Genomic DNA, 27,022 nt, shown 5'->3' on the forward strand with positions numbered 1-27,022 from the left:
TACACACACATATGCACATGCACACATGCATGCACACACACACACAGAGTCAGTATGTGCATTGAACTTGAATGTTCCAACTTAATTGGATAGACAAGCAGCCTATGTTTATTTTATGCCTTTGCTAAGCTCATTGCAGAAATCTTAATTCAAGTAATTAAACAGTGTTTTCATCACCAATTCAAGTGCTAGCTAACACAGGATACTTTTTTTTTGGTTCTGCTTCAAAAATGTATCCCCTTTATTTTCAGTGCCTCCCCCCGTGGACTGAATGTTCAGAGTATCTCAGATAGCCAGCTTTTCTAAACAACACCTGCACTTGCAGGGTTCTTAATTCCTTCTCCCTAACCCGAACTCTGTTGTCCAAACTGCTGCACATTACAGGCTCAGGCCAGTGCATATCTGCTGATTAGTGCTAGGTATGGAGGGCGCATTTGAAAATTGAATCGAAATCATGCAGGTACCATATTCTTCTTCCCCCATAGGGGTACTACCAGAAAAAAAATCAGTTTTTGATTGGGGGCAGTTTCAGGACAAAGTTGTAAAATCTTCCGCAACCTTTTCTCTATAACTTCTATCATGGCAACAATGGAAGCAGGACTTCTGCAGCATCAGCTAGCTTTGGCTGCAATAATTCTTGCATATTGGGAATTGTATTCACCTCCTTCTCTAAAAAACGGTGTGAATTTCAGAAATTCCACGTCTTGGTTAGGAGATGAAGTCTGGTTCCTTACAATCCTCTGTTCTTCATGCTCTGTTAAAATACACAGTGTAACTGCAAGGAATCTACTGGGGAAGGCAATTCAATCAATGAATCACCAGCTTTCTTTCCCTGGACTCACCCAAAGCTTCAGCAGCTACATATGCCAAATAGCTGCATCAGTGGTGAAGATTATGATTGTTTCCTTGGGTGTAGACTTTGTCCCAACTCCACTAAAGGCAGCAATGGTAAAACCCCTGGAGATCTCTCACCGCTCGGAGATTGGGGTGGCACGCAACACTGGTGTTTGCAGTGGGATTGAGTTTCCTGGAAGAATAATTGGGAGCAAGGTGTGCCTGAGTCAAAATGGAGAGAAAACTAGCAGCACTCCTGGAGCAGATGAAATTTATTTATTTATTATTTGATTTATATCCTGCCCTTCCTCCCAGTAGGAGCCCAGGATGCAAACAAAAGCACCAAAAACACTTTAAAACATCATAAAAAGAGACTTTAAAAGACATTAAAACAAAACATCTTTAAAAACATTTTTTAAAGCTATCAAGACATCTTTTCTTAAAAAAGGTTAAAAACATATTGTTTTTTTTAAAAGGTTTAAAAACATATTAAAAAGCAATTCCAACACAGATGCAGACTGGGATAAGGTCTCTACGTAAAAGGCTTGTTGAAAGAAGAAGGCCTTCAACAGGCACCGAAAAGATAACAGAGATGGAGCCTGCCTAATATTTAAGGGGAAGTGCTGCCACACTAAAGGTCCATTTCCTATGTTGTGCGGAAAGGACAGTGCAGTGATCGACTGGGTATATAAGGGATAAGATGGTCTTTCAGGTATCCTGGTCCCAAGCTGTATAGGGCTTTGTACACCAAGACTAGAACCTTGAACTTGGCCCAGTAGCAAATGGTCAACTAGTACAATTATTTCAGCAGCAGGGTGACATATTGGCGATATCCTGCCCAGTGAGTAGTCACGCTGCCGCATTTTGCACCAGCTGCAGCTTCCGGACCAACCTCTAGGGCAGCCCAACATAGAGCGCATTACAGTAATCGAGCCTAGAGTTTACCAGTAAATGGACAACAGTGGTCAGGCTATCCCAGTCCAGAAACGGCTGCAGCTGTCTTACCAGCTGAACCTGGTAAAAGGCATTCCTAGCCACTGAGCCTCTAGCAACAAGGATAGATCCAGGAGCACTCCCAGATTATGAACCTTCTCTTTCAGAGGAAATATGACCCCATCCAAAGCAGGAAATTAACCAGTAATTCATACTTGGGAACCATCAACCCAGAGCACCTCCATCTTGTGAGGATTCAGCCTCAGTTTATTGGCCCGCATCCAGCCCACCACTGAGTCCAGGCACCAGTCCAGGGCTTACACGGGCTTTTCTGATTCAGATGTTACGTACTGCTGATACCTCACCCCAATCCTCCTAATGATCACTCCAAGGGCTTCATATAGATGTTAAACAGCGTTGGGGATATGAAGGTACCCTGCAGCACCCCTAGCACAACTGCCAAGGGGCTAAAAGACAATCCTCCAATGCTATTCTCTGAAAACAACCCTGGTGGTAGGATCAGAACCACTGTAAAACAGTGCCTCTGATACCCATCTCACCAAGTCAGCTTAGAAGGATCAGTGGTCAGTAGTATCAAAAGCTGCCCAGAGATCAAGTAAGAATAACAGGGTTGCACTCCTCCTGTTCATCCCCAATAAAGAAATTTATCTGGGTGACCAAAGCTGATTCAATCCCATAACCAGGCCTGAACTCAGATTGGAATGAGTCAAGATAAACTGTTTCATCCAAGAGTATTTGCAATTGCTGCACCACAACCTTCTTGATCACCTTCCCTAAAAAGGGGGTATTTGCGACCAGGCAGTAGCTGTCATAAACCAATGAGTCCAGGGTGGGCTCTTTCTGGAGCAGTTAGACACCACCTCTTTCAGGGTGACTGGGACCAGTCCCTCCCACAAAGAAGCATTGACCACACCCTGGATCCACTCAGACATACCCTCTCGGCAAGCTTAGCCAAGAAAGGCAAGGGTCAAGAGGGCACGTTGCTGATTGCATTGTCACAAGAACTTTTAACATCCATGTCCTGGTCCATTTAGCTTTAAAGGTAATAACCAGCACTTTGAATAGAGTCCAAAGAAGGATTGGCAGCTGGTGATGCTGATATTAAAGTAGATTCATGTGATCAAAATGTCCGGTTCTGTTTAAAACGTTTGCTATTGCATTTTGTACTAGCTCAATTGTCTGGATTCTCTGCAAATGTAGATCACATTACAGTAATCCAATCTTGTAATGGATATGTCTGCCTCTATTTTTAAATTTTAATTTAAATAATTTATAGACAGCTTTCTCTTATCAAAGAAAAAGCAGCACCAGATTGGCTCCCTTGGTGTGCCTGCACAGCTTTGACCTTGCCACTTCTCTGCCATGCCCCACCCCAGCCCCAACCAGGCAAGCTTCAGTGATGCTGGTGATGGAATGGTGGTTCCACCGCTCCATCCCATGACACTAGCTGATACTGGGATCCAGAGAGTGTTTTTTCCAATAAATGTCTTGCCACAGTTGTCTTTAGACTGCTAGTATTACACAGTCCTTCGTGGAAACATTTATTACCGCTTCTACCCACTTGGCTGTTAGCGGAAGTTTGTGTAAACCTTTTGCAGAGGAATAAATACAACGCCCGATGAACAGCTTTACTTCTATACGAAGAACTTTATTTTCCAGCGCACCAGGTAAATCTTTATACCAGCGTAGGTACACTCACAGACATCCGAATAACAGCAGCAGCAGCAGCAGCAGCAGCAGCAGCAGCAGCAGCAGCAGCAGCACCACCACCACCACCACCACCACCACCACCACCACCACCACCACCACCACCACCACCACCACAGCATTTGTGACTCCTTAATCTCCCCCACACAGTACTGCTATATCACTCCCCCTTTTATGGGGCTGGGCATTAAGCCATAAACCCTTGCAGCTGTGTGTCTGATGCAACCTGTGTGTCTGATGCAACTCTTTTGCCTCCTGCTTTCCTTGGGGATCAAAACTGCAAGTCAGTGTCCGGTAACATTCCCCCACCTTTTGATACATTAGGAATGCAGGTTACACAGTTTACATATATATATATACACAACTCCCTTTTTCTTTTCTTTTGTACAATAAAGTGATATATACATTTATTTTTGCTTTAGTATCTGTAATCAGTGATTGAGTCATCCAATTGTTCTATCCAATCCCTACCTCCATCCAGCATAGCAAACCAAACTTTATTTCATACCCAGGTCAAGTATGATCTTATTATGCCTGTCCTCGGGCAGCGGTTTTGTTAACACGTCAGCTAACATGACATTAGTATTATAATACTTTAAAGTTATTAGATTCTTTTTGATGCAGTCCCACACGTGATGAAACCTGGTACTTATGTGCTTCGTGCGTTTTGTGTGGCTTTCCAACTGTGCCAAATGAATACATGCTTGATTATCTTCATATATTACATATGGTTTGGTAGCAGGCACGGACATATCTTGGAACAGTAGTTCATACCATAGCAGTTCTGTACAGGCACTTGAGAGGCTGATGTATTCAGCTTCTGTGCTTGAGATAGCAATCATTGTTTGCTTTCTGCTATGCCAGTCAATGAGTGCTCCATGATACAATATGGCTATACCAGATATCGATTTTCGAGTTCTGCAGTCAGCGGCATGATCCGCATCTGCATAGCAGATGAGACCACCTTCCTGTGCGGCCGACAGGAACAGCTGCATATCAGCTGTACCCTGTAGGCACCGTAACACTCTTTTGAGCCCTTTCCAGTCATGTAAGGTGGGACGTTCCACAGTTCGACTGAGAATGTGGACGGCTGTGCAAATGTCTGGTCTCATTACTTTGGCAATATACAACAGCTTCCCAATAATACATCTATACTGCTGTGGATTCTCGTATGCGTCATTACTATGCTCACTCTGAAAACCCACTGTCATAGAGGTCTTGACTGGGTTGCATTCTGACATAAGGTAATCACTTATTAGCTGCCGTATTTTTGGTTCTTGCTGCATTGAGATACTGCCATCTTCATGTCTGCAAATCTCTGTCCCCAGATAGTGTGCCACAGGTCCTAGTCGTTTGATGTTTACATGGCATGCCAGCTGTTCTGCAAAACTGTTTTCTTGTTCCATAGTGCCACACACGTATAAGATGTCATCTACAAACACAAGACAGTAGGCCACTTCATCACCCTGTTTATGTACGTAAAGGCATGGGTCTGCTATACTCTGTTCTAGACTCATAGATTCTAGCACGGTGCTTAGTTTTTCATACCAACATCTGGCACTTTGTTTAAGGCCGTAAATGGACCTGTGTAGTTTTCAGACATGCATCGTGCGGTCGTCAAACCCCTTGGGTTGTGCCATATATATGTTTTCCTTTAATTCTCCGTACAGGAATGCAGTATTTACATCGTAGTGAAACCCTTGCATATTGTACATGGCAGCCACTTTTAGCACAAGCCGAATGGTTTCGTGACATATGACCGGTGCAAACACGGCGTCATAGTCTTCTCCCATATGTTGATGGAACCCTTTCACCACCAGGCGTGCTCTATACCGTTGCACTGCACCCATACTGTCACGTTTGATTTTGTAAATCCACTTGCACCCGATGGCTCTCTTGCCGGGTGGAAGTGTTTCTAATGTCCATGTCTTATTAATTCTCATAGCCTCCATTTCCTCCCTCATGGCTGCTAGCCACATATCTGCTTCTGTACTGGGCAGTCCTATGGCTTCATTATAGGTGGTTGGCTCCACCTGTTCAAACCTAGCCATATGTACCTGAAATCTCTCAGGTGGTTTCCCAAGATTTTCTCTTTGGGATCTGCGGAGTTGCTCCATTTTTGGATTTGCCTGTGACACCTCATCTTTCCCTTTCTGCTTTGTATCAACAGTAGGCTGGCTTTCCCTGACAGAGTCCGGGGATGCGAGAATACCACCGTTCTCGGCATCAGGTTCTCGACAGCATCCCACGTCTTGCTAGTGCTGATACATCTGCTAACATTAACGTGCTGCTTTGCAGGAATCCACACACGGCAGGCCAAGGTTATTCCCGCATATCCTATGAAAAAACCTCATTCTGCTCTTCGTGCTAATTTGCCCTTTCTACATGCTTTGGGTATGTGTGCCCAACACGCAACACCAAAAGGGTGGATGTGTGCATGTTTGGGCTTCCACCCATATAACATTTCATATGGCGTTTTGTTAATTGCGCTTGAATACAGCCTATTTAGCACATAATTGGCATACATTACTGCTTCACCCCAAAAATCCGATGACAAGCTACTGCCATGCAGCATTGCATGCATCATATCTTGTAGGCTCCTGTTTCGGCGTTCTGCGGATCCATTCTGATGCGGTGACCAAGAGGCCGTGAGAGAATGCCTTATGCCTCTTTCTTTAAGGAACTGCTGAAATGAGTTGGAGAGAAATTCTCCTCCTCTATCTGAATGCAGCTGTGCCACCTTAACTGCATGTTTCGCCTCTACCCACTTAACAAAATGACGTAAGTTTTGTTCTGCTTCTGCTTTTGCCTTGAGCAGGTATACAAAGCCATATTTTGTAAATTGATCTACCAGGACTAAATAAAATCTGGCGCCAAATCCATACTTAGCAGCTCAAACGCTCTGCTGGCTTTACAGTCACTGCTTTTCTTTATGAGTGCAGCCTCTGATTTTGTCTCTTTACACACAGCACATTCCATATAATGTTTACAGCTTTTGTATACAATATCTGAGCTGTGTTTGGGCATTAACTGGAGGGTTGAGAAACATATGCCCTAGTCTTCTGTGGAAGTCATGAATACACCCGTTGTGGGTGGGTTGATTCAGCACAACGTTTACTCTGGCTTTGTGGATTTGTTCTATAACATATAGTGCATTCTTTAAACGTCCCTTTACTTACACGTCCCCCTTTTTACTTATTGCGCACACCCCTTTCGAGAACACAACATCATATTGCATTTTGTTCAGTTTTGACACAGACATTATGTTTGTTTCCATCTTGGGGACATATAATACGTTAGTTAAGAGAGTTTTTAGACATTCTACATATACAGTACCCCTCCCCAGTACCTCTCTTTTTGTCCTGTCTGCCAATATTACATGTTCACATACGGATGAGAGCATGTTGAACTGGTTCTTATCATTAAGTAGAAAATGGGTTGCTCCAGAGTCGATCACCCACGTTATTACGTCCTTCTTTTCTTTCACTTTTGCATTACTTGTTACGACTCGTACAGACATGAACTCCTTTTCTTGCTCAGTTTTTCTTTGCAGTTTACAGTCTTTATGCAGATGTTTATCCGAACCACATCTGTAGCATTTCTTCACTGTATATTCTTTTATGTCGTCCTTCCTCCTTGCTGGACCAGCGGCGGGTTGCCTCGCACTGCTTTCTTTCCGTCTCTCCCATTCTTGGAGAAGTTATTCATAAATGTATTCCACAGTCAGTTGTTCATCTGGCATGGCCTCAAACGCACAAATTGCTGCGTCATATGAGGCGTCTAATGAGGAAAGCATTACGTATACTTGTTGCTGATCAGAGTAAACAATGTCTCTGTCTTCCAGTTGTGCAAACAAGCTACGTATAGTTGTAAGATGATTGTGCATGCTCACGCCTTCCTGTAAGCGTGTTTGGAACAGTCTTCTCACAAGTAATACTTTGCTGCCTGCTGTTGTTTTCACATGCACGTTGCGGAGCGCTTCCCAGACTTCTCTGGCTGTCTCTTTATCTCTTACGTTTATTAGTTGAGAGTCGTTCACTCCTAGGATCACTGTGGCTTTCGCCCTTTGATCTTGGCGTTGCCATTCCTCCGTGGGGTCAGTTGGAGCATCAGTCTCAATAACATGCCATAGGTCCTCTCGGATCAGAAGCATTTGCATCTTTACCTTCCAACTTGTGTAGTTTGTGTCGTTGAGACACTCCAGAGGCATTCCAGATGCATAAGACATCACCATGCTTGCCTCTATATTTATTAGTTATGGAGTCGGTGGTATTTTCCGTCTTACTGTGTCTGCTGTGCAAAGGTTTCTCTTTCATTTGTTGAATCTGGGCCCATAACCCTTTGTTAGTGGAAGTTTGTGTAAACCTTTTGCAGAGGAATAAATACGACGCCCGATGAACAGCTTTACTTCTATACGAAGAACTTTATTTTCCAGCACACCAGGTAAATCTTTATACCAGCGTAGGTACGCTCATAGACCTCCGAATAACAGCAACACCACCACAGCATTTACGACTCCTTAATCTCCTCCACACAGTACTGCTATATCACTCCCCCTTTTATGGGGCTGGGCATTAAGCCATAAACCCTTGCAGCTGTGTGTCTGATGCAACCTGAGTCTGTTTAAGTTCTTGGTTAACTCTTTTGCCTCCTGCTTTCCTTGGGGAACAAAACTACAAGTCATTGTCCGGTAACATTGGCCAACCCCACTCTGCCTACCTTAATCAGCCAGGATGAGTCTGATACAGGTAGATGTCCATACACTCCAATAATTCCACACATATCCTTTGGCTGCATAAACTATGACACCAGCATAAGCAGCTTCCAGACATACATCTAATGGCTTTGTAGTCAAAGCAAAGCTCCAAGGTACACGAAATGGATGATGGACATTTTATTATGAAGAACTGTTCTTTTCTGTTCTTTATTGAATGACTGCATGTCACTCAACCTGGTTCTTACATTCCCTAAATATATACAGCATCTGATTCAAAGACTCAATGTGTTCTGGTCTGGGTGGATTCTGGGGAAATAGATCTCACTACAATGCAATAGGCCTGTTCCCCACCCTACCAGGAATGCACCTTTGAACTCTGGGGAGGTGAGGAATCCTTCTTGGGCAGCAAACAACAAGGCAGCAGATTCATCCTAAGACCTCTGCCCAACCACCCAAATGGGGAAAAATGTGAGAGGTGGTTGGCAGCGGACAAAACAGGAAACAGCAGGGTGGGAAGAGCTAGCAAGAGATGTGAGCAATTCATCCTGAACAATAGCTCCTCTTCTCTTCAGGGGGGATAGCCCAGCAGAATGGATGGCAGCCACACTGGCTGACTGGTGGACCCCTGCTGCTGAAGGCTGCCTGAGAGCAGTGTTACATCTTCCACCTGACTGTGGATGTGGCTCCCTGCCACTGAAGCTCCAGAAATCACCTTCGCACAAGAGCAGAAGAAGGGGCTATTGTTTGTTGCAATCTTTATTTTTCTGCAATGAAATAAATGGCGCAGGCTTACTTTAATGGTATACTTCCTGTTTTTCTCTTTGGTGTTTATGTTCCGTTTACTTTGGAGCAAAATCTAAACAGAAGGTATTCCTCTGCAAAGTGAAACCAGGCTTTTAGTCACTTCTGCTTTGTAAAATGGGCACCTCCAGGTCCCTTGTACTGGAAGCATTAACACACATGTTCTTCCTTTATGCAGACACTAAAGTGTATTTAAAGAGAGTCCTACTGGGGGGGGCATGGCCTGTGGAGCTGTGAAATGGCTGCATAACGTCACTGCTCTGTTTCCTCTGGATGGAAAAGCCTCCCTAATATTAAATCGGGACATGGTCTTACCTATAAATAAAAGCTATTTCAAGGGGGGGAATGCTCCCTGGCATACTTAAAGGAAAAGAAGGCAATTTGGAAGACTATTTTAAATCACAAGACACATAAGGTCCGAGCACAGCAAAGTGACAACTACTAGACAAGATGGCTCCCAGATCTCAGAAAAGCTCTAAAACAGCAGCTGCGGACGTGAATTTTGCAGCTGCTTCATGGAAGAAAGAGCTAGCTAAGCAATTTCAATCTTTTAGACTGGACATAGCAAGTACCTGGGATGCCTCTTTTCAGCACTTGGAGGTTAAACTGATGGACCTCACTGCACATTTTGTTGATGTACACAATCATCATCAGACGCACTGGATCTGAGCCTAACTAAATCAGAGGAACTATTGCTACTCCAGCATGAGAATAAGATCATAAAAAATAAGCTGGAAGACATTGAGAATCGGGTACATAGATGGTATATTCAGTTTCATGGGATTAAAGAAGGAGCTAAAGAACACTTTGCATCAATGGCTGCCTTTTCAGCAGCGTGGTTAAATTCTGTACTCCTGGGCCTATAAATATCGATAAATGACTTCAAACAAGCTCACGGGGCACTAACTGCTAAACCCAATGATAAAGCACCCCCACAGGATATTATTGCTTGATTCACAAGTTTCACAAAGAAAGAAGAATTAATGCTAGCCCTGAGAAAGATTAAAGATTTGCAATTTGTTGGCAAGCCTGTTATGGCATTACATGGTTAGAGTGTTGGACTATGACCTGGGAGACCAGGATTTGAATCCCCACATAGCCAGGAAGCTCACTGGGTTACCTTCGGCCAGTCACTGCCTCTCAGCCTCAGAGGAAGGCAATGGTAAACCCCCTCTGAATACCCCTTACCATGTAAACCCTATTCACAAGGTCGCCATAAGTCAGAATGAGCTTGAAGGCAGTCCATTTCCATTTTTCATGCTGCAAAAGTGAAGAAATTTTAAACTGGTCACCACCTTCTTACAGAAGGCAGGAATCAGGTACCACTGGGGATTCTGGTTTTGAGTGATTGTCCACAAGAATGGAGGGTTGCTGACACTGAGTACCATGAAGGAGCCTCTATCCTTCCTGATGGCATGCAACTTAGAGCACCCCAAAGGAATCTGAAAGGAAGAAGCTGGCAAAAATGACACACAACACAGATACAAAGGGAGCTGGGAAAGCAGCAAGAAAAATCTTCACCCTCGCAAATGCACCCCCACAGAAACAACAGCTAATATCCAAGTGGAAGTTCAATCTCTCACACCAAGTCCCTCCAGTGCAAGATGAAGAGACTGCACATCAATACTCACATACCTCTGACAAATTCTCCAGCATTTAAACCTCCAAAACAATGTTGTTTGAGAAATAGCACGCAAGTCACCCATATATTAATCTTGGTTGCTTCTAATATTAAAGGGAGGGGTGCACAGGGAGGGAAGGAAGGGGGAGTTATAGTTCTATCTTCTCCCCTCTTTCCTCATTCCTTCCCGTGTGTCCCCAAGACTTTTTTCTTCTTTCTTCTTTACTTCATGTTCCACCCAGCAGGGGGCAAAACAAAGGAGATGGCGGCTCTTTGCAATGGTATTTTCCTATATTCTTTTTTACCTTTTGGCCTTTTCTCCAAAACCAATTGTGTTATCACAAGGGTGTAAGCCCTGGATCTATGCACTTCTGCATAGACATGGACTCAGTGTTTTCAACTGAGTCTGCAAGGTCAGACCTCTAATGGCGCCGCTCAGGGACTTTATGTTTTTCCCTGTAAGAAAGGTGCTGGTATGTTGTTCAAGTTTAGGATTTGTTTCCTTAGTTAGACCCCGTTGGGTAAGGTTTTGAGTGGGAAGGCGCTTGTGGGGAAGGAAAGGTGGCTTATTTTGGTTGTTATTATTAAATCCTCTATCGATGTATTCCAAGTTAAATTGGTGGTTGTATATGGTGGATGTTAAAAGAGAAGAAGGGAGAAAGAAAGGGGGGAAAGGACAAAAGAAACCCCAAAGAGGTCATGACTAATGTAAAAGTTCTAACTCTCAGTGTGAAGGGGCTAGGTGACAACATAAAGAGGCACAGAATTACCCATTATATAAAAGGTATGGACCCTGATATTACCTTCTTACAAGAAATTCTCTCACCCCATACCTCTGAAACACTCTTGAAGCATAGCTATTTTGACAAGCAATATTTAGCAGTTGGTTCTGCCAAGGCCCATGGTACAGCAGTTGTATTCAAGAGAAGTGCAAAAAATAATTAAAGACCAAGAAGGGTGTTTTATTTTATATGCTCCAAACTCAGGACAATTAAACTTCTTAAACAGCATTTCAGAGACTAAAGAAAATTGGGAAAGGGGACTTTATTCTTGGGGGAGACCTAAATCTTAATGTAAAAGGGCTAGATCTGGAATTGCTTGCTAAATCTAAACTACAAAAAATAATCCTTAAAGGCAAACATAATCCATTAAAGAAAAAACTACAAGTTCTAAAAATGCTGCATAAATTTGGACTAAAAGAAGTTTGGGTGGAACTACACCCAGGGGACCCATCAAACATGCCTGGATAGCATCCTAGTATCAGAGACAGTACTGACATGGGTGGCGCCACCGTAGGGGCTGTTAAAATCACTGATCATGCCCCTGTTATAGCATCTTTTTCTAACCTGAGCACTCAACGAAACCAGTTTGGACGCTTAGCCCAATCCTTCTTACCACCCCAGACAGCGTGAATAATATAAAAGACACTTTAAGAAAATGTCACAGAAAATGAAACCTTGACACCTCCATCACTACCCAATGGGAGCCCATGAAGCCAGTTGTTTGTGGCATCTGTATAAAAGAATTAGCAAATATTAAAATATAAACAGGCTACAGAGAGATGCTATAGCAAGAGAGTTGGAAATGTTGACAGCTGAAAATGGGAGAACGGGATCTAGAAAAATACTACACTCCATGGAAATAAAAAAATAGGAATTGGATTTACTAGAGGTAAATAAAACAATGGTCAGTCTGCTATATGTGAAGCAACATTTTTATGAATATGGAAATAAAAGCTCTAGACTATTGGCAAATTGGATCAGGGGGGAAAACAAGAAGGTGGTACACAAACTACAAAAAAAGACAGGCTAGTATGGGAAGTAAGTCAATTAACAGAGAATTTACTAACTTCTATGGCGAACTATATAACGATAGAGGCTGTTCAATGAGTGCAATCAAGGACTATTTATCAAATGTGCAATTGGCAGTTCTAACTGGAGAGGAGATACTGAGGAGGCACTGATAGCTCCTATTCATTCTGAAGAAATTGATGAAATCATAAGCAACTTAAAGACTAATAAATCTCCAGGCCCAGATGGGTACACCAACGAATTTTATCAACATTATAAGGAGCTTTTTACTCCAAGCTTGGTGTGTTTATTTAATGGAATATTAGCTGGCGACACCTTTCAAAAAACTTGGAGATATTCCGAGACAGTGGTTTTACCAAAACATTTATGCTTGGAATCATATAGACCAATTTTGTTATTGAAGTCTAATTATAAACTTTTACAGCTATTTTAACCAAATGAATGAATTTAATTATCACAAAATTAATCCATCCCGACCAATCAGGCTTCATTCCAATGAAACAAATTGCTGACCCTATTAGACACATTTTAAATTTGATTAAGCATTGTAAAGATAATAAATTACCCCTTGTTTTTTATCTCTTGACATTTTTAAAGCTTTTGATTGCGTAAATTGGACTTTTTAAAAGAAACTGTATGTAGAATGAATTTTGACCCCACAATGTTATCGATCATAGACAAAATATATAATAACTCCTTTGCGTCTGTTAGAGTAAACGGAATTGATTCAAATTTAATTTCTATTTGTAGGGGAACAAAACAAGGGTGCTCCCTCTCTCCTCTCCTGTTTTTAATAACCATAGAACCTCTGGCACAGCATCTCAGGAGCAACAATGCCATCTCTGGGATCACTATAAGAGGTGACATGCATTTATTAAGCCTTTATGCTGGTGACATGGCATTGCTGACCAATCCGGTAAAATCGGCCTCTCACATTAAAAAAGAACTTAATCAATTTGCTCAGGTATCGGGATTGACAGTTAATTTCCAAAAATCAGAGGCATGTTTTCATTTCCCCCCTCCAAAATATAATTTGAGAAATTTTAGGTATAAATCACAGTCTAAAACAAGTATGTCATCTGGGAGTACAGGTACATAAAAAAATTAACAAACTATTTCAAGCAAATTTCAGACCTATTTGGATGTCGATTAAGACAGACATGAAAAGATGGAGCAAACTAAACTCTCTTTGACAGCAAGAATAGCAACACTTAAAATGAACGCACTTTCTCGACTCACCTTCCTCTTTCACTCAGGGAAGTCGTTTTTGATTAAATGCTGGAAGAAGCATGAAAAAACTCTGGTTGGTTTAAATTCCCCTTGACTCCTCTCTTCTTCCCTCCCAATTTTTACAATAAAAATAGATATATAGCTTGGCAAGAATGGAAGCTGAGGGGACTCTTCCATATTTGAGACTTTTTCACTAACAACCAACTAATAACAGAGCAATCTTTTAGAGATATGCTGGGTGACATGAATGTTACTTAGATCCAGTGGCGTCAGACACATGACTTTTTTAAAAGGGAACAAATCAAAGAACAAGCCTGTTGCCAATTAAAAGCTTTTGAACAACTGATTGTAGCTGCAAATAATGGTGAGAAAGGCATTGTTTCTCAAATATACTTAATACTGTTATCACTTTATTTATTATTTATTTATTTATTAAATTTATTAGTCGCCCATCTGGCTGGTTGTCCAGCCATTCTGGGCGATGTACAAAATAAAAACATACAAATACATTAAAACATTAAAAATCTCAACAACAATAATAAAACCTAGCCCACCCCAAAAGCCTGCCTGAAGAGCCAGGTTTTCAAGGCCCAGCGGAAGCTCATCATAGAGGGGGCATGGCGGAGATAATTTGGGAGGGAATTCCACAAAGTGTGGGGCACAATTGAAAAAGCCCTCTCCCTAGTCCTCACTAGTCTAGCTGTTTTAACTGGTGGGATAGAGAGAAGGCCTTTTGAGGCTGATATTGTTGGGCGGCATAGCTGCTGATGCTAGAGGCGCTCCTTCAGATAGACTGGGCCAAAACCGTATAGGGTTTTAAAGGTCAGAACCAACACCTTGAACTGGGCCCGGAAAACAACCGGTAACCAGTGCAACTCCTTTAGGACTGGAGTGATGTGATCTCGCCGGCGGTTGACTTTAATCAGGCAAGCCACCGCATTCTGTACTAGTTGCAACTTCTGGACCGTTTTCAAGGGTAACCCCACGTAGAGCGCATTACAGTAGTCTAGGCAAGAGGAGACCAGGGCATGTACCACCGATGACAGCAGATTACTGGGAAGGTAGGGGCGCAGCCTCTGTATCAGATGGAGTTGATACAGCGCTGCCCAGCTCACAGCCGAGACCTGAGCCTGCATGGACAGCTGGGAATCAAGAATGACCCCCAGGCTGCGGACCTGGTCTTTCAGGGGCAATTGTACCCCATTGAGCACCAGGTCAACATCCCCCAACCTTCCCTTGTCTCCCACAAACAGTACCTTAGTTTTGTCAGGGTTCAGCTTTAGCTTATTCCTTCCCATCCAACCACTCACCGACTCCAGGCACTTGGATAGGGTTTCTACAGCCAACCTCGGTGAAGATTTGAATGAGAGATAGAGCTGTGTGTCATCTGCATACTGGTGACACTGCAGCCCAAATCCTCTGATGATAGCCCCCAGGGGCTTTATATAGATGTTGAACAGCATTGGGGAGAGGATGGAGCCCTGTGGCACCCCACAAGTGAGAGGCCAAGGATCTGAAACCTCATCCCCCAATGCCACTCTCTGGTACCTACCAGAGAGGAAGGAATGGAACCACTGCAATACAGTGCCTCCTATGCCTAACCTCTTCAGGCAGTCCAGAAGGATACCATGGTCAACGGTATCAAAAGCCGCCGAGAGATCCAGGAGGACGAGGAAGATGCATTCGCCCCTATCCAACGCCCTCCTCATATCATCCACCAAGGCAACCAAGGGCGTTTCAGTTTATGTCCAGCCCTGAAGCCTGATTGAAATGAATCCAGATAATCCGCTTCCTCCAAATGCACCTGCAACTGCTTCGCCACTACTCGCTCAACCGCCTTGCCCAGGCCAGGAATGGCAGATTTGAAACTGGATGAAAGTTGTTCAGATCTTGGGGATCCAAGGAGGGCTTCTTTAGAATTGGTTTTATTACTGCCTCCTTGAGAGCTGATGGTATTACTCCCTCTTCCAGGGATGTATTTACCACCATCTTGATCCCCTCGCCCAGTCTATCCTTGCAGCTCATAATGAGCCACGACGGGCAAGGGTCGAGTAAGCAAGTGGTTGGCTTTAAGGTTGAAAGCACCTTGTTCACTTCATCAGAAAGAAGAAGCTGGAACCGATCCCACATCACTGGAACACCACCGGCCGCCTCTGGCTAGCTCACTGTGTCCACAGCGCACGGAATACCACTCTTAATACGATCAATTTTCTCCGTAAAGTGCTTTGCAAACTCATCACAGGAGGCCTTAGCATGTTCCATCGGTTCCAGGGCAACTGGACCGACCAGACTCCGGACCACTTGGAACAGCCTCCTGGGACAGCTGGGACTTGAAGGCTCTGACTTATCTAGTCTCAAGACACAATAGGAGAACGGCTGTAATATTTTCATAGATGAGGGAGTGTGGCGTACTTACTGGCAAAAACCTGTAATAAAATCAGCCTCAACCAGGTACATGAACATATGCTGAAATTGGTGCATACATGGTATGTCACTCTGGCGTGGCTGTCCTGAATAAACCCAGAAATGTCTAGACTTTGTTGGAGAGGCTGTGGGGAGCGAGGCACATATTATCACATGTGGTGGTCCTGCCCTCGGGCCCAGTCATTTTGGAATCTGGTATTTAAAGAAATCCAATTAATTGTGCCTGGGCCTGTGGACAGGACTCCGCAGGTGGCACCCCTTAATCTCCTCACCAATGTAGATGTGGATGAGAAGGACAAACCATTAATTAGGCAACTACTTATGGCAGCCCGTCTAACAATAGCAAGACATTGGAAAGTCCTAAAAGGTGGCACAATACAATATTGGTACCACAAGATCTGGTTCATTGCCTTTATGGAAAAACTAACCCAAACTAAGGGCGGCCCGTGGTATTTCTAAAACTGACAAATTTACCTCAACATGGTTTTATATCCAGAATGTTAACAATAAAGAGCACAAGCTTACCAGGCGAAGAAGGGACACGGAGGAGGAGGACGAGGGAGACACGCTGGTAGAGGGGAAGGCTGAGGAGAAGTGGCGATGAACAGACACCATCATCCTAGCACCAGGAGTTGGAGCTAACACGAAGCGGGTGTTTGGGAGCAAGGCTGAGCTGGACCAGAGTGAGAAAACTGTCTGTTCCCAACTTGCCGAACGTGTCGTGGGAACCGCATCTGCTCTTTGCCTCACGTGGAACAACAGGAAGATATTTGCACAAGAGATAGGCAGCAAGTGTTGCGTGTGTGCGTGTATAGATCATACAGGGATGGAATCCAAGAGCCGTTTAGAACAGGAATAAGATAGGCCAGGCAAGTTTCTTGTAAGAGTCTTTACTAGGCAAAGACATTAGACACAGTTCTCTCTTCACAGACGCCTTCCCCCACACTCTGAGACACAGCAAGATGTTTCCTTATCTACTTCCCAGCCAGCTTCTGACCTTGGCAAACCTGGCGCTCTGTTCTTTCAGCTTAACCCTTCTGCTTCAGGTTTCACTCTCTCTGCTAAAAAACCCTGTCTGTGAGTCTCACAGCATGCTTCACTGACCAACAGCCCCCACCTGAGACTCGCAGATTACAAAACTTCATGTTACAATTATTACATTTCTACAATATTAACTTTTTCATTACAATACATTTCAGTACATGGTTTGTTTTCTTACAGTTTCTATTTACATATACAGTTCAGTTCAGTTCCTTTATTTCTTTATTTACACAGATTTCACAGATTCATGTTTGTTCACTTTCATTTGATAATACATTTACATTTCATTCCTCAATACAATACTTCCACATTAGATCCATTGTTTCTTTATCTATTGGTCCTTCTTTTTCCCATTCTACTGGAATTTCATCTGTCTCATTATTTTTACGTGTAATATTAAATGTGAATCTCTGAGGTGGTTGACCTTTCGTTGTTCTCTCTGATCTCCTGACATTATCTATTTCCATTTCTTCTTCACTCTCTATTTTGCTTGGACCTGCACCTGTGCCTGCACTGGTACTTGGCATTTCTGTATCTTGCATTGCCATGTCTTCACTTCTCAGCCTTTTTACAGTACGTTTGCCACCGTGAATAAGATCAGTCAATGCAGTTTTTAATGGAATTTGCTGTCCAAAAGGAACATCAGCTGCTTCCTGTTTACTTGCACCTTCAAGTATAACAGTTTGACTGTCTCTCCAAGGTTTATCTATCACCTTTATGTTTCTGCTTAACACTACTTGTTGTTTCTCAGGCAACCAAACTCTATAGTATGAATTCTGAAATCCCAAAATGCGTCCTGCCTGAGCTCTTGACTGTTTTGCAACATGTACCCAGCATTTTGCCCCAAAACGTTCTATGTGTTTCACCCTGGGTTTTCTTCCAGTCAGTTTCTCATAGGGAGACATGCCTATTGTTCTGTGCATTAGGCGGTTCTGAATATAAACAGTGTACAGAATACATTCACCCCAATAAGTGTTATTCATATCAGCATCTGCTAACATTGCTCTCAATGAATCCTGCAATGACCGGTTCCTCCTCTCTGCCGTTCCGTTGGAGGATGGGCTGAAGGGAGCAGTGAGACTCTGTATTATTCCCTTCTTTTCCAAATATGTTTGAAATGAATTACTGGTAAATTCACCACCTCTATCTGATCTGATCTTCTTGATAACAACCCCATATTGTGTCTCTGTTCTCTGTATGAATGCCTTTAATTTCTCTTCTGCATCACTTTTCTTTTTCAATAAGAACACATGTGTAAATCTGGAGAAATCATCCACAATCACTAAATAAAACCTTGCTCCACCTTTTGAGCATTGAAAAGGTCCAGCCAAATCCACATGTATGAGCTGATAAGGTTCAGTGGTTGTGCTTTCACAGCTCTTATTTACCGGAGTCACAGTCATTTTTGTTTTATAGCATACTTCACACTCATCCACATGCTCACAATGTGTTAATTTCAAATCTTGACTATGTTTTGGGGTGTTTAGTATCTTTTCGAAATGTGTGTGTGCCAGTTTTCTGTGCCATTCATGGAAACAATTATCATGTTTATCTTTATTAACTCCTATCCAGGCACACATGGGTTTATCAAGCTTGCACTCAACCATAAACATTTTGTTCTGTAATTTCCCTTGCATGCATATTTCACCATCTTTTCTCACAAAACATCTATCCCCTTCAAATGTAACTTTGCAACCTATTTGAGCCAATTTTCTTACTGATAGAATGTTATATTTTAAACCAGACACCAGTAATACATCTGTTAAAATTCCCAATTACCCATCTTCAGCGTGCCTCTTGCAATCGCGTCCTGAGTCAATCCGTCAGCCAGATAAAGCTTCTCCTGCGTCGGCTTTGAAGTGTAAAATAAACTAGAGTCTGTGATTAGGCAATTAGATGCTCCACTGTCGAGAAGCCACTTAGAGTTAATGAGTTTATTGTCCTCCTTAGAAACAAAGTTCACGCTTGTTCTCTGACTTTCAAAGCCCCTGTTATTCCTCTTCTTTAAACAATGTCTCTGTATATGTCCACGTGACCCACAAAAATAACATATTTTAGTCTCTTGCCTGCTTCTTTGAGTTTGTTGTTGTTCAGTCACAGTCACAGTCTCTTTTATCTTATTTTCTTGTCTTCTATTCCACTCTTGTTGAAGTTTCTGTTCCACAAAGTCCAAATTCAGATGTCCGTCAGGTAAAGTTTCCAGACTCGAGACCAGGACATCCCATTTTTGATTAAATGAAGATAACAGGATATAGACCATCTGAATGTCACTATGATGCACTCCTCTTTCTTGCAGCTCAGCATTTAATCTCCGAAATTCAGCCAGATGCTCTGTCATAGTCACTTCATCTGTAAAACGCATCTGATAAAGTTCCCGTGCTAAACACAGCCTGCTCCCCGCAGTTTGCTGTACATGAGCGGCTTTTAACTTCTCCCACATCTGATTAGCTGTCGGCTCATTACTCACCAGCAACAGTTGAGAATCAGATAGCCCCAGAGTAATAAAAGCCTTCGCTTTCTCGTCTTTCTTCAACCACGCTGCTGAAGGAGCTGCCGGAGGGGGGTTTTCTACGACATCATTCAACTCCTCTTTAATCAGAACTGCTCTCATTCTCCATTTCCAGCTGGAGTAGTTTACAGCATTCAGTCTCTCCATCGGCATCCCGGATAACAGATTTACAGCCATGTTGCCCACTCTTACTTGCCTCTTACTTGCACTTTGTTTCTCTCTGCAACAACGCCACGTCAACAGCTCTCGAACCCGCTACCATGTATGATAAGCTGGGCCCATAACCCCTGTTGCGTGTGTGCGTGTATAGATCATACAGGGATGGAATCCAAGAGCCGTTTAGAACAGGAATAAGATAGGCCAGGCAAGTTTCTTGTAAGAGTCTTTACTAGGCAAAGACATTAGACACAGTTCTCTCTTCACAGACGCCTTCCCCCACACTCTGAGACACAGCAAGATGTTTCCTTATCTACTTCCCAGCCAGCTTCTGACCTTGGCAAACCTGGCGCTCTGTTCTTTCAGCTTAACCCTTCTGCTTCAGGTTTCACTCTCTCTGCTAAAAAACCCTGTCTGTGAGTCTCACAGCATGCTTCACTGACCAACAGCAAGAACCCCAAGAGTAAATAGAAGAACGACGCAGACAAGAGCGAGTGTGTGAACTCACCATCAGACGCCGAGTCTCCTGCCGTTGAGGTCGGGTGAGAGACGTTTCCTCTCGGCACTGAGGGCGGGTGAGAGACGTTCCTCTGTAGGCTCGTTGCTTTCTATCGCTGCTTCGTTCTGTTGCTGCGTCTTGGGCTTTGGTTGTGGTTGCTGTATGCTGCTTGGGGGGGGTCGTTGCAGACCCGTTGCGGCTCTCCATCCTTGCCGCCGCTGCCTACTCGCGTGCAAGCTGGCCGCTGCTTGGGACTCCATTCCTGTACACGCCCATTGTTTTTGCATCGTTGCCTGCTGTGTCGTTTTTTCGGGCTGGTTTGGGACGGAGAGGAGTGCAGCCTATTGTTCCATCTGGAGGCCCCTGTTCGACTGCCCACTTTCCTCGTTAGCGTCGCTGGTGGATGATGCGGCTTCGAGGGGCCTTGGAAGCATAGAAGGCCCAGGCGGCAGCGAGGAGGAGGTCTCGGATATCGCCTCCTTTTGGGAGCTGTCGGGAGCCGCTGGAAGGTAGGGGGTCCCCCGCTTCCACTTCTTGCTCCCTGCTCTTTATTTCTCTCCTGCTGTTGCGGCTTACTGGAGCCCGAGCCCGAGCCCGGGCGTCGTTGCGGCCTTGATCACTGTGGCGCCGTGGTTTTGGATTGTGGCTGTCGCCGCTGCCGTCGATCTGGACACGGCCATTGCTGCAGCCAATTCCCGTGGCATTGCGGGACGGGTTGGGCCATTGCTGCTTGCCCAGGGCGTGCACGCTTCTGTTGCTGCCGCTGGGCTGTCATGGAATGCGAGACTGTAGTGCTGCTGCTGTCTCTTCTGAGGTGTACGCCACCGTTGCTGCTGTCATTGTCATCTGGCTGGGGGACATTGCTGTCCATCGCTCTTGGGCCCCTATCACATCAGCTACTACGGACTGCCGGTTGCTGAAGCGCCTCGGATGCTGCTGTGTTGTCTGAATGTATGAGTGGGTTGTATGAGTGAGTGTGTGATTGTGTGTATATGCCATGAGTTTTATTATTTATTTTATTTTTATTATGTGCCTGGGCAAGAGGACAGTGTTGTGGGAGGGAGGACCAAAGGGGGGCCCTATTAGTGTAGTGACGGGTAATGGGAGGTATGGCGCTGTGAGTAGGACATGCCAGTTAAGGGGAACTCGCCCCAGACAACTGGTGGCTGTGATGTGTTCCGGTCCTCCCCACACCCACAGGATTGCTGGTAGTTCTATCAGCCAACCCTCGGATCTCCAGTTGCTGCTTTTCAATGCCAGATCGGTAAATAATAAAACCTCCCTCATCCATGACCTAATTGTGGATGAGGCGGCCAATCTGGCATGTATTACCGAGACCTGGGTGAGCGATCTGGGAGGTATTAATCTCTCCCAGTTGTGCCCACCTGGGTATTCGGTTCAGCATCTGGGTAGATCCGAGGGTCAGGAAGGGGGAATCGCTGTGGTCTATAGAAGTTCCATCCCTCTTGTTAGGCACCCTATCCAGGTGGCTAATGGTCTAGAGTGTCTGCACATAACGTTGGGTCAGCGAGACAGACTGGGAATACTGTTGGTGTACCGTCCACCCTGCTGCCCAACAGCCTCCCTAACTCAGCTGACAGAGGTGGTCTCGGATCTATTGTTGCGTTCCCCCAAACTTTTGGTATTGGGGGATCTCAACATTCATGCTGAGGCCGCTTTATCTGGAGCAGCTCAGGACTTCATGACCTCCATGACAGCCATGGGGCTGTCTCAATTTGCTACTGGCCCTACGCATGTGTTGGGGCACACTCTGGACTTGATTTTTGCCACTGGATTAGGGGATGGTGATCTGAGAGTGAGGAATTTTACATCTATTCCTTTGTCATGGTCAGATCACCACCTATCAAGGTTTAGACTCACATTGTCTTCTCCCCTCTGCAAGGGTGGAGGACCAATTAAGATGGTCCGTCCCCGGAGACTAATGAATCCTGAGGGTTTTCTGAAGGCTCTAGGGAATTTTCCGGCTGATAGAATTGACGGTCCTGTCGAAACCCTGGTCAATCTGTGGAATACGGAAATGACCCGGGCAGCTGACACGATCGCCCCAATGCGCCCTCTCCGTTGCAGAGCTCAATTGGCTCCTTGGTTTACCTCGGAGCTAAGAGTGATGAAGCAAGAAAGGAGACGGCTTGAGTGCAAATGGAGGCGAACTCCCGACGGCTGTAATCATGCACTTGTGAGGGTCTCTACCAAACTCTATGTGAAGGCAGTGAGAGCAGCAAAGAAGCAATACTTTGCTGTCTCTATTCAGTCATCCCTTAACCGCCCAGTGGAACTTTATAAAGTTGTCCGGGGACTTTTACACTCTGGTCCCCAGGACGCAATAACACCATCAATTGCCCGCTGTAATGAGTTTGCGCGACACTTTCGTGATAAGATCATGAACATCCGCCGGGACCTTGACTCCATTATTGTAGCAGTTGATCCTAATGAGGTGTCCAGAGCACAGTCTTGTCCTGTTTTATTGGATGAGTTTCAGTTGGTGCAGCTCGAGGATGTGGACAAGGTGCTTGGACAGGTGCGGGCGACCACTTCTGCTCTGGATCCTTGCCCCTCATGGCTAATAAAAGCTAGCAGGAATGGAACAGCCGGCTGGGCCAAGGAGGTGATTAATGCCTCTTTACGAGAGGGAGTGGTCCCACCCTGCCTGAAACAGGCAGTGGTGAGACCGCTCCTAAAAAAACCCTCCTTGGACCCTGATAATTTGGACAACTATAGGCCGGTAGCAAATGTTCCATTCCTGGGCAAGGTCCTAGAGCGTGTGGTCGCTCACCAACTCCAGGCTGTCTTGGATGAAACTGATTATCTGGACCCATTTCAATCGGGCTTTCGGCCAGGGTTTGGTACAGAAACAGCCTTGGTCGCCCTGTATGATGACCTCTGTCGGGAGAAAGACAGAGGGAGTGTAACTCTGTTGGTTCTCCTTGATCTCTCAGTGGCGTTTGATACCATCGACCATGGTATCCTTCTGGAGCAACTTACGGATTTAGGAGTGGGAGGCACTTCTTGGTGGTGGCTCTGCTCCTATCTTGGGAATCGTCTCCAGAAGGTGATGCTGGGGGAACATTACTCAAGTCCCTGGGTACTCCAATATGGGGTCCCACAGGGTTCAGTTCTGTCCCCCATGCTTTTTAATATCTATATGAAGCCGCTGGGTGAGGTCATCAGGAGTTTTGGAGTGCGTTCCCAGCAATATGCTGATGATACGCAGCTCTACTACTCCTTTTCATCTTCCTCAGGTGAGGCTGTTGATGTACTAGACCGCTGCCTGGCCGCGATAATGGGCTGGATGAGAGCTAATAAACTGAAACTCAATCCTAACAAGACTGAGATGCTGTTGGTGGGAGGGCCCTCTGCCCAGATGGTTGATGTTCGACCTGTCCTAGATGGGGTTACACTCCCCCTAAAGGAGCAGGTACGTAGTTTGGGGGTCTTATTAGATCCGCTCCTGTCACTTGAGGCTCAGGTAGCCTCGGTTTCACGGAATGCATTCTACCAGCTTCGGCTGGTAGCCCAACTACGACCCTATCTGAACAGGGAAAATCTCGCCTCAGTTATCCATGCTCTGGTAACCTCTAGATTGGACTACTGTAATGCACTCTACATGGGGCTACCTGTGAAGATGGTTCGGAAACTTCAGCTAGTGCAAAATGCTGCGGCCAGAGTTCTCACTGGGACAAAGAAATTTGACCATATAACACCTGTCCTGGCGCAGCTGCACTGGCTACCGATATGTTTCCGGTCCAGATTCAAAGTGTTGGCTCTTACCTATAAAGCCCTAAATGGCATCGGACCGCAATACCTGGTGGAACGCCTCTCTCGCTATGTACCTACCCGTTCACTATGCTCGATGTCGAAGGCCCTTCTCCGGGTCCCAACTCATAAAGAGGCCCGGAGATCAACAACTAGATCTAGGGCCTTCTCGGTGGTGGCCCCCGAACTATGGAATGCCCTCCCAGATGAGATACGCCTGGCGCCTTCTCTGTTATCTTTTCGGTGCCAGGTAAAAACCTACCTTTTCGCCCAGGCATTTTAAACATTTTAAATTTAATATTTTAAACCTAATATGGATCTTAATTTATAAACTCAATGGCAATTCTATTTCAGATTCTTATCATGTTTAATGTTTTTATAATTGTACTATATTTTTCACACTTGCTCATATTTTAATTGTGATTTTATTTGTTGTACACCACCCTGAGAGCTTTCTGCTACAGTGCGGTCTAGAAATACAATTAATTAAATAAATAAATAAAAATCTAAATCCACCATTTTATTATGCTACAATTTGCAGTGACTAACGTTAAACAAATCTAGAAATGTATATTTTGCTCAGCTACTTCATCCAGCATTATTTGCCCCCCCTTTTTCTTTTCTGTTTTTTCCACTTCCCCTTATTCCTTAAGTAATGCCACTTGGTTGTGGGGGAAGGGGTTGTTTGAGAGGCTTGTAATTAGCTGTTTAGAAGTTGACATTTGTATAAATGATCTATGTTCTCAATTAATTATAATGTGTGTAGAGCCAGTGTGGTGTAGTGGTTAAGGTGTTGGACTATGACCTGGGAGACCACGGTTTGAATCCCCACTAGCATTAACAGGTCTCCGGTTTTTGGCTGGAGTCACCGGTTTTTGGGGGGCCCTCTGGCTCTCCGGCTAGCACCTCTTAATCTCCGGACTCTCAGCTTCAATTTTTTTAAAAAATTAAGTTTCTAGGTGGTCTGGTTCCCGAGATATACTCCAAAACGTCAGCCGCCCCCGCGACTGTTTAATCTATTTAACTGATATGACACTGAAGTTGGTTCCTAGTTCCCAGTTCCTTATTTGCTTGAAAGTTCAAAACACTAAAAAAGAAGAGTTGACAACTACAGCAACTTCAAACCAAACTTAACATGTCTCTGAACCCCAAAATATATGTTGGAGTACCCTGTATGATATATCACTGTGATCGGGGGATTCTCCCCGTCAAGAATAACAATACATTTATGCAATCAAAATCATCAGGCTTCTGATATTATCATAAATAGATAATGATGTCATAAAATCATAAAAAATAAGTAACTGGAGGTGCCCACCCCAAACTCTGCTCTGGGACAGGACAAATCATATACCCCAGGAAAGGGGAGGGTGTCCTCTACGAGATGTCACTGTGTCCTGCCTGGCCCAGAGCTTCTGCTGGGCACTGGGCATGCACTGGTGCATCAATGCAAAATCAAAATGGACAAAAACACATAGAAAAAAATAAGTAATTGGGGGTACCCACCCCGAAATCTGCTCTGGGCCAGGACAAATCATACACCCCATGAAAGGGGAGGGTGTCCTCTATGAGATGCCACTGCGTCCCACGTGGCCCAGAGCTTCTGCTGGGCGCAGGGCACGGAGAAGGGCATCTATGCAAAATCAAAGCAGACCAAAACATACAGGAAAAATAAGTAATTGGGGGTGCCCACCCCAAAATCTGCTCTGGGCCAGGACAAATCATACACCCCATGAAAGGGGAGGGTGTCCTCTATGAGATGCCACTGTGTCCCGCCTGGCCCAGAGCTTCTGCTGGGCTCAGGGGAAGGATGAGGGCATCTATGCAGACAGAAAGGGTAGAGCATCTTCTTACTCTTACTCATTTCTCAGACCTCTTTCTGAAGTGAAGGGTCAAATCTGTAAAGAAGTTTGGAGCAGTCACATTAAAAGATAAGGGCAGGGCATTCCAGGCAGGGGGTTGCCAACCCTGCTTGGATATGGATGTCTTTGCAGAGGATCCCTAGTCAAGCTTTACCAACAGCACAATCCAAACTATATCTAGTCAGAAGTAAGTCCTGTTGAGTTCTATGGGGGCTTAGTCCCTTAGTAAGTGTGTTTAGAATTGCAGCCTTCAGGGGCATCCACCTTTACTCCCGAATGCTCCCATCTAACATCTCCACAACACTAGGCTCCTTTCTTCCTACAGTGACCTTCTGGTGACTAGCCTGGCCTGAAGGCACTTAAACCCTTCTTGCCGAAAGCAAGGAGGCTAGATTAAATGTTCCCTACCCAGGCTCCATGTTTTAGCTAAGATGTCTAGCTTAATTTCCAGTCAGATATTTTTTTTAATTGTACGCTCCAAGCTACTGTGATTGATGCTTAATGTATCATGCTTAATGACATCACTTGAGCCCACCCCATAACATCACTCGGGCCTGCCCCATGACATCTCTTGGGCCCGCCGCGTGACATCACTTGGGCCCGCCCCTAAAATCTCAGGTTTTGGGAAGCTTCTGACCTGGCAACCCTAATCCCCACATAGCCATGAAGCTCACTGGGTGACCTTGGGCCAGTCGCTGCCTCTCAGCCTCATGAAAACCCTATTCATAGGGTCACCATAAGCCAGAATCGACTTGAAGGCAGTACATTTACATTTTATTACCCTCTTAGAAGAAACAACAAAAACTTCTGTTACACTGTAAATTTTAATTGGAAAATCAATAAAACATTATATACAAAAAGAGAGAGAGAGTCCTAGTGCTCTCTAGTTTAGTAGTGGTGGCCACAGTTTATTTGGGATACATTTATGGTCAGGCTGTATACTAGTCACCTAGTGACCTTATTCAGTGACCTGTAGGGACTAGGGTCTTTTGTGGGATTCCAGGGCCATTACAGGGACAAGGTGTACACAGATCTTCTCCCTCTACTTTAATTCACAACAGTTTTGTACACTTGTGCCTCAG

This window comes from Rhineura floridana, chromosome 5, assembly GCF_030035675.1.
Source record: "Rhineura floridana isolate rRhiFlo1 chromosome 5, rRhiFlo1.hap2, whole genome shotgun sequence".
Taxonomy (NCBI): Eukaryota; Metazoa; Chordata; class Lepidosauria; order Squamata; family Rhineuridae; genus Rhineura; species Rhineura floridana.